The 9,126-nt window shown below is 50.3% G+C and overlaps 1 long non-coding RNA gene across 1 annotated transcript; it reads left to right on the top strand.

The window, feature by feature from the left end:
• The first annotated feature begins 1,276 nt into the window (after positions 1 to 1,276).
• On the top strand, positions 1,277 to 2,489 carry LOC137458502 (uncharacterized). Its single transcript, XR_010991784.1, has 3 exons — positions 1,277 to 1,340; positions 1,777 to 1,900; positions 2,460 to 2,489. It is a non-coding gene; the product is annotated as an uncharacterized lncRNA (long non-coding RNA).
• The last annotated feature ends 6,637 nt before the right edge of the window (positions 2,490 to 9,126 follow it).

Raw genomic sequence — 9,126 nt, 5'->3', positions numbered from 1 at the left:
CAAAGTTATTGATGATGGACTCGCTCCCCTCATCCAGATCATCAATACAGATATTGAACAGGATGGGACCCAGCACTGATCCCTGGGGGACACCACTAGTGCCCGGCTGCCAGCTGCATGTGGCACCATTCACCACCACTCTCTGGGCCCAGGACTCCAGCCAGTTCCTAACCCAGCACAGAGTGCTCCTGTCCAGGATGTGGGCTGTTCTGCTTGGCCAGGTGGTTGTTGTGGCAGACAGTGTCAAAGGCCTTGCTGAAGTCCAGGCAGACTACATCCACAGCCTTCCCCACACCTACCAGGCAGTCACCTGGGCATAGAAGGAGATCAGGTTGGTGAGGCAGGACCTGCCCCTCCCACCAAATCTTTGCTGGCTGGGCCTGAGCCCTTGCCCGTCCTGCAGGTTTGCTGTGATTGCCCCCAGGACGATCTGCTCCATAGTCTTGCCAGGCACTGAGGTCAGGCTTACAGGCCTGGAGTTCCCAGGTTCTTCCCTCCAGCCCTTCTCGTGAATGGCATCACACTGGCAGCTTCCAGCCACCTGGGACCTCTGTGGTCATGCAGGACTGGTGGCAAATGTTGGGCAGTGGCTTGGAGCTCATCTGCCAGAGCTCTCTGCCCTGGGATGGATCCCATCTGGTGCCATAGACTTGTGAGGGTCCCAGTGGTATCCCAGTCCCTCCCAGTTCTTTCCCAGTCCTTCTCAGTCAGATTTTTCTGACAGCTCTTGGAAGAACATTTCTGTACAGGTGTTCCCCAGGGCTCCTCAGCTGCTCATAACTCAACAATCTTGGAGGGGAATAAAACCCATGGAAAGCTGAGCGTGAAGTGACAAAGCAGGCACCGCCCCCCCGCAGCGCGGCACCGCCTCCCCCAGCGCGGCACCGCCTCCCCCAGCGCGGCACCGCCTCCCCCAGCGCGGCACCGCCTCCCCCAGCGCGGCACCGCCTCCCCCAGCGCGGCACCGCCTCCCCCAGCGCGGCACCGCCTCCCCCAGCGCGGCACCGCCTCCCCCAGCGCGGCACCGCCTCCCCCAGCGCGGCACCGCCTCCCCCAGCGCGGCACCGCCTCCCCCAGCGCGGCACCGCCTCCCCCAGCGCGGCACCGCCTCCCCCAGCGCGGCACCGCCTCCCCCAGCGCGGCACCGCCTCCACCCATGTGGCACCGCCCCCCAGCGTGGCACCGCCCCCTCAGCGTACATCGCCCCCCCCCCCCCCCCCCAGCCTGAACCCCACCCCCCAGCGTGGCACCGCCCTCAACAACATGGCGCCCGATGCTTTAAAATGGCTCAGTGCAGGGTCGTGGCTGGTAGAGGTTGGAGCTCTTCTGCTGTGTCCCAGGTCAGTGCTAGTCTCTGCTGCTTTGTGGGGTTTCTCTATAGCAGCCGCTGGAGCTGCGCGTGGCTTGGGGGGGTGGCCGCCGGCCGTGCTGCGCGGGGCTTTGGGGGGGTGGCCGCCGGCGGTGCTGCGCGGGGCTTTGGGGGGGTGGCCGCCGGCGGTGCTGCGCGGGGCTTTGGGGGGGTGGCCGCAGGCGGTGCTGCGCGGGGCTTGGGGGGGTGGCCGCCCGCGGGGCTGCGCGAGGCTTTGGGGGCTGGCCGCGGCGGCGGCGGCCGGCGGGGCAGCGCGGGGCTTTGGGGGGGTGGCGGCTGCTGCCTCAACTGTACCTAGAGATACCTGTAACTCTGTGCTTCTAGTGCACGCAATAATGACGGAAGTGTGGAGCTGTAAGTGATAACAGAATTGGCCCTTTATCTCTTTTCTTTTCTGGTACACCCAGTGTTTCCCCACTCCTGTTAGGAGTCTTGTCTGCAGGACTCTTGCTGTTCTCCACATGTGGGGTGTGTGTGTATGTCTACATCAGGAGCAGTCTATACGTTGTGCTTTGGAGAACAAGACCACAAGTAAGTCTCCTTTGTGTTGCACTCATGAGGAATGAGCTGCCCTGGGAGGTGATGGAGTCACCATCACTGCAAGTGTTTAAAGTAAGACTGGATGAGGCACTGAGTACCATGGTTTGGTTGACTAGATGGTGGTGGGTGATAGGTTGGACTCAGTGTTCTGGAAGGTCTTTTGCAACCTGGTTAAGTCTGTATTCTATTCTGCTTTCCTGATTGCTCCCAGCATGGCCCCTGTGTTCTCCCTCTTCTTCCCAGTAACTCCAAAATCCTTTTCTAGTGCTCCCAGTGCCTTCCCAAGTCTCCCAGTGGGGCCCCAGATCTTCCCTCAGTGGGGAAGTGTTCTCCCAGCATGCCAAACTCTCTTCTTGGTGCTCCAAGTACCACCAGATGCTGACTGTGTGTTTTGGGACAGCATCAGTTCACAGCTCTGTGAGTTAAATGAACGCTGAAGGGAGAACAAATGATTTTGTGGTATTTTTATTGAATGCATGCTAACCTCCTCAGAGCTTTACAATGTGAGTAACTGAGATCTGTTCTTTGCTTTTTGCTTTATTCTTTACAGATTGACTCTTCGCTTTCCACTTCATTAACCGGGCAAGCAAGACGTGCAGCAGCGACACGGTCGGCACAAGGGCTACGGCTGCTGCGACGGTACAGCCTCGCCCTGCCAGCCTAGCAGGGGATCTCCTGCTTGGCTTGTGTGGGCTCCAGGTAGGGTTTGATCTGTCAGTCAGGAAGGAAAGGCTGAAAAAGAAACTGCTCAGTCCACGCTTTTACCGAGGAGCTGAAACTTCTTCCAGTGTAGACTCCAACCGAGCAGGTAGGTAAGCAAGCAGAAGTCCTCTGATGGGTATAATGGGAGTGGCAAAGAGACTTCCCTTGTTTCCAGTGTGGACAACCTCTTGTTTGTCCCCTGACCCCAGGAGCTTTTCACAGGGGCTGTGTTCCTCACTAACAGCAAGGCTGCGCTCGGCCCCTGGGGATGCTGCAACCGTAGCAGAGAAGTTGTGCTCCTGGCAGTTCTCTCTCCACCTGGATCAGGATGAAGGTGCAGGCCATTGCTCTGCAGCTAGGCACCGCTGGGAGCTGCAGCTGGTGCCCAGATCAAAGACAGCTTTGTCTCTAAGGCCAGTGCTTCTCTGCAGAGAAACCAAGATTTCTCTGTAGGTGTTGCCCAGGGTTCCTCATCTGCTCAGAATGCCCAGCTCCAGTGCCAGGCTGATGTCCCCTCACAGCCGTCACTCTGTCGGTGCTTGCCTAGAAGTGCCGGAAATCTTCCTGGAACTATTGGAGAAAAGGAAGCTTTGTCTGTCTCTGTTTGCAGTGCCCTGAGAAGGACTTGTACCGACACAGGCTCAGAAAGCTGAAACAAAACAATGAGAGCAACAGATGGAAGAGATGGGTTGATTGCCAGCAAGAAATGCACCAACTGCAAGGTGATTATGGGGTAGTAAATCCCAGAAGGTGTGACACGCTTGGAGATGCAGACCTGCGCAGCAGCTGTCACAGAGGAGGGAAGCGCAGCAAAAACTCAGCTGCGTGCTGAAGGTGCAAATCCTACTGAGAAGGGCATCCGTGGGTCGGGGTGATAAAAAGCGGGGCAGCCCCTCAGCTGTCTCTCTTTCCTTCCATGATACCACATGGGGGTGGGTGCTGATGCAGGAGAGGAGCAGGTGAGTGAGGGGCGGGGGATGCTGCCCAAAAAAGCTGCCTGAATGCTCTCAGAGGGGATGAAAACCCATGAAAAAAATATTAGTGTGAGGTATTCCAGCAGAGAAAAAGCTGTGCTCTTAATCGAGAGATTGCAGAACAGTAGTAATGTGGATGCAAAAAGGCTTTGAAATGACTCTTATTTGCAAACTAAAAAACCCCACAAGACACACAAAAGAAACATCACTGGTTTTATTTTTAGTTTCTTAATTTGAATGGGAAGTCAAGGGGAATATAGAGGCATGTGGGGACTAATGGAAGGTCTCCTGTGGGTATTTTAGTCGGATGGTTAGGGTTAGTTGTGGTGGTGGGGGGAAAGCTTTGCAGTAGTGGCCTTTGTGGCGGGGGTCCAAATAACCCTAAATATCCAACTAATCCTTTGGGAGACTCTCCAGAGGCCCTCCTCATCCCTCTATGTGCCCCCAAATTCCCCTTTGATACCCCCAGGTGCACCTTAGGTGCCAACCGATCCCCTTAAGAGGGGTGGCAACACTGACCAGTTAGGGGCTTCTCTTGCCCCTGTGTGTGGGGAGCAGCTGAGTGCGGCCCTCTTTGAAGGTTTTTCCATTTGTATTGAAAACTAAGAAACAAAAAGAAAAAAACCCCAAAGGAACAAAGAAGGGCAACCCCCCCCTCCCATGACAGACAAAAAGGAAGGTCTACTGTTTTTATGTGATACACATGTTATATTTATGCTTTGAAACCCTGTTTTGCTCTCCCTAGAATTTGCTTTTACATTCCAGAAGCTCTCCTGTTTAAGTGGATGTAGAAGAATAGTATGATGTGGGAAGGTGTTTTGGGATAGCTTTGGAAGACTACGGGGAAGATTTGCCTTTGCTCGAGTCAGAGAAAGCTATGTTTTGCCTTTGACTCTGAGAGTAATGTAAACACTTTGGAACCGAAGGAGAGAAACTGGGCAGAGTTTGGTTGGACGTGTTAAAATAGTTTTGTTGTTACGACCTACTGTATGCCTTAATTACACGTATGCCAGTAGAAAATGCCCAACTGAGATGTGCCACGTGTGCCTTCTGATTAGACTATATAACTTTGCTGTATAATGTAATAAATGTCTTCAGCTGCTTACATCTGGCCCAGAAAGCACTGCTCAAAGTAAGTAAAACATCTATACTACAGTGTTAATTTGTAAGAAAGGAGGCTTTGAAATGGGGTACGTGGGGTTCTCAAATATATAAATGTGCAGTGTGTATCTATAATATGCAAAGAGTGGCTTTTTAAAACGTATCGATTTTGTTTTCGATTGTTTTTTATGTGAAAGGAAAACCCTCTGAACGGAGGCTGGCTGAGCCTGATAAGAAAAATTAACCTTTTTGTATAAAATAAGAATTAACATGGGAAAAGATTAACCTTTTATATGAAATAAGAATGGTAAACTGTGAGCATCGAAGGAGCAAAATAACAACAAGGGATAGTTAAGTGACTGATTTTAAAAAAAAGATGAAAAACATACGCAGTAACCCACAGAAAACACAAAAAAAGGCAGTAGATTTCTGGCACTGAAACACTACCACTTCCTGTATTATAGAAATAACCTGAGCATGTGAAGTTGTTTGGCACATGGCTTCAGGAGAGATCCCACGTCTGTCCAGCACTGTAATAAAGCATGTAAAACTCCAACTTATTTGAGTTGTGGAGTTTGTCTTTTTCCACAGATCATTTTCTTGCCACCGCAGCGGGACCTGCCGAGGAACGGGATCTCTCCGGGTGCCCCCTCCGAGGCTTCTCGGGCAGAGCTCCTTAAACTCTCTCAGGTCAGCGCAGGAACGGACAAGGGCCACCAGGCAGAAAAACGTATGCTTTGAAGGGAAAGGGGCAATGCATAAGCTGTAACGGGACCCCTTACACGGGAGAGGCAAACTGCTGTCCGAGGTAAAAGAGCTCTTGGGTCAGAACCAGGGAGTTCCAAAAGTAGTATAAGCATTGTTTCTGTTATTCTTTTATTACAGGTACTGCTTAACTTGAAGTATTACAGATGTTAAGTGTATGGGGTCGGCAGATCCTCTAAGAACTTAAAGTATTGTAAACATTGTCCGTGGGGAAGCAGGGATAGTTCCCTAAGGAACTTAATGTTAGAAACCTTGTTTAGAGCGTGTGGCTGAGTGTGCATGATCGAGACACAGAAGGAAAAAAAACCCAAAAAACTATGAAGCGAGAGGGAGTCTCAATCCATCCAACTCCATAGCTCTCCTGTTCAAGTAGATGTAGAAGAATAGTATTGATTTGTATGAAAGGAGGCTTTGAAATGAGCTACATGGGGTTCTGAAATATATAAGTATACAGTGTGCTTCCGTAATACAGAGTGGATTTTCTTTTGTGTGTATAATAGGGCTTTTTGCTTATTTTCTATGCTGAAAAGGTGGTACCGTGTTGCATTATACAAAATGGAAGCTGGGGCCAAGCATATGGGAACAGGGGGATCCCCTGAGAACTTAAGGTATCGTAGTGTTATCTGCGTGGAACCAGGGGAAGTTCCTAAAAGACCTTAAAATGTTAGAAACGTAGTTTGTGTGGAGCGTGCAGCTGAGCGTGGGCACGGTTGAGATGTAGGAAAAAATCTCCAAAGCGAGTTGGAGTCCTGACCTGCAGTTCTGTGATAAGCATGGCCAGAGACACACGAAGTGAAAATTTTAAATGTGAGCGTGGCCAGTAATTGTACGTTTAGGACCTTTCAGCAAAGCGAGAGCATTTTCTTTCCCTGAAAGGATGGTGGCTCTGCAAGCCTGGCTACTTCAGACTGAGCCCAGTGGGACTCAGCTCCCCTCGGTGGTGCCCGGCTCTGCTGAGGATGGCTCTTTGCTCAGCTTTTTTCTGGCTTCCTTGGGCTCTCCTCCAGGTAAGTGTCAACCTCCTCTGCTCTCTGGGGCTCTTCTGTATCAGCCTGGAACATTTGAAATGCCTGCATGTTCTTGGAGGGGATTAAAACCCCTAAGCGGCCAGCTAACCCTGACCCTCCTCCAACTCCATAGCTGTCCTGTTTAACGAGGTGTAGAAATACAGAATTAGTCTCAAAAGAGGCTTTGAAATGAGCTACATGGGGTTCTGTGTTACGTAAACTTGCAGTGTATATCTATAATACACAAAGAATGGATTTTCCTTTGTGTGTGTTCTAGGATTTTTAAATATTCATTGGCTTGGTTGTTTGTGGGTTTTTTTGTTTGTGTGTGTTTTTGTTTTGTTTTTTTTTTAATTTGAATGAAAAACCTTCTGAACAGAGGCCGGCTGAGGCGCTTCCCATGCACAGCAGCATGAGATAGCCCCCTAACTGGTCAGTGTTGCCACCTCTCCTAAGGGGGTCTCTGTGCATCTGTGGTGGGTGTGGGGCTACCCAAAGGGAATTTAGGGGCGTGTGGATGCCAATGGAGGGTCTCCAGTGGGTATTCTAGTGGGATGGTTAGGGCTAGTTGTGGTTGGCTGGCGGCAAGCGCCGTAGTAGTCGTCGTTGTTCTGGTATTTGTCATGGTTGTGGTTGGCTGGTGGCAGGCGCCGTAGTAGTTGCTGTTTTTCTGGTGGTTGCTGTGGTTGGCTGGCGGCAGGCGCCGTAGCAGTTGCTGTTTTTCTGGCGGTTGTCGTGGTTGTGGTTGGCTGGCAGCAGGCACCGTTGCGGTGGTTGTGGTTGGCTGGCGGCAGGTGCCATAGTATTTGTTGTGGTGGTGGTGGTTGTCGTGATTGTGGTTGTCTGGTGGCAGGCACCGTAGTAGTAGTAGCTGTTCTGGCTGTTGTGGTTGGCTGTCGGCAAGTAACCCTAAAGGTCCGACTAAAAGATTCTCTTGGAGCCTTCTGGAGGCTCCCCACATCCCTCCATATGGCCCCAAATTCTCCAGTGATACCCTCAGACCCACCTCAGTTGCCATCAGAACCCCTTAAAAGGCGTGTTAACAGCCCACTTAGGGGCCTCTGTTGCCCTCGTGTATGGGGGAAGGAGTTTTGCTAAGCTCTGTTCAGAGGGCTTTCCATTCAAATTAAAAACAAAGAACAAATAATTCAACAAGAAATAATAAAGACAGATGTCCCTTGATACACACAAAGGAAGGTCCCCTGTTTTTAATTGATACACCTTTTGTAGGTATGTTCTCAACATTTGTTTTGCTCTACTTTAGAATTTGCTTCTGCATTCCAGAAGCATTTGCATCTAATAGAGGAGGTCCAGTGGGGATGACTTCAAAACCTTTTCAAATTGCAATTAATACCATTATTGTCTATCAATATAAAGGGGAGAGATTTTCAGTTCGATTTTTAGTCTTGGGGTGAGTTGCCTCAGCGCTCTGAGAGACGCGAGAGGCGGCTCGGCTCCCCTCGGCAGAAAAGAGGAATAAGGGTAAAGCGCGTGGGATCGGGGGATCCCGTAACAACGTAATGTATTGTAGGATTGTCTGTGGGGAAGCAGAGGAAGTTGCTAAAAGAACCTAAAAGTGAAACTTGTGAATGGGAGCGTGGCCACTATTTGTGTGTTTAGGACCGGTCATTGTTGTTTTATTTGGTTTTGGTGTGCGTTTGGAGGGGAAAAGGGTTTGTATTTAAAAACTAAGAAACAGACGACATGCGGCGGCTCAGGTGTGGGACGTCACGAGATGAAACGATGACCTGAAATGAAAGGGTGTGGGGCTCTCTGAACTGAAAAGAGGTGAAATGCTGCAATGGTGACCTGAAATGAAATGGTGTGGGGCTCTCTGAAATGATGAAGTGCTGCAATGCTGATGTGAAATGAAATGGTGTGGGGCTCTGTGAAATGAAATGATGAAACGATGTCCTGAAATGAAACGGTGGGCTTTCTGAAATGAAATGGTGCAATGCTGACGTGAAATGAAATGGTGTGGGGCTCTGTGAAATGAAATGCTGAAATACTGCAATGCTGACCTGAAATGAAATGGTGTGGGGCCCTGTGAAATGAAATGATGAAACGATGACCTGAAATGAAACGGTGGGCTCTCTGAAATGAAATGGTGCAATGCTGACCTGAAAGGAAATGGTGTGGGGCTCTCTGAAATGAAAAGACGTGAAATGCTGCAATGGTGACGTGAAATGAAATGGTGTGGGGCTCTCTGAAATGATGAAGCGCTGCAGTGCTGATGTGAAATGAAATGATGTGGGGCTCTGTGAAATGAAATGATGAAACGATGTCCTGAAATGAAACGGTGGGCTCTCTGAAATGAAATGCTGCAATGCTGACGTGAAATGAAATGGTGTGGGGCTCTGTGAAATGAAATGCTGCAATGCTGTCCTGAAATGAAATGGTGTGGGGCTCTCTGAACTGAAAAGAGGTGAAATGCTGCAATGGTGACCTGAAGTGAAATGGTGTGGGGCCCTGTGAAATGAAATGATGAAACGATGACCTGAAATGAAACGGTGGGCTCTCTGAAATGAAATGGTGCAGTGCTGAAGTGAAATGAAATGGTGTGGGGCTCTCTGCAATGATGAAGCGCTGCAATGCTGATGTGAAATGAAATGGTGTGGGGCTCTGTGAAATGAAATGATGTAACGATGTCCTGAAATGAAACGGTGGG

Source organism: Melanerpes formicivorus, unplaced genomic scaffold, assembly GCF_026170545.1.
Source record: "Melanerpes formicivorus ecotype bairdi unplaced genomic scaffold, bMelFor1.0.p_v2 SCAF_255, whole genome shotgun sequence".
In the NCBI taxonomy this organism is placed as follows: domain Eukaryota; kingdom Metazoa; phylum Chordata; class Aves; order Piciformes; family Picidae; genus Melanerpes; species Melanerpes formicivorus.
This window is presented reverse-complemented; position numbering and strand designations above follow the sequence as displayed.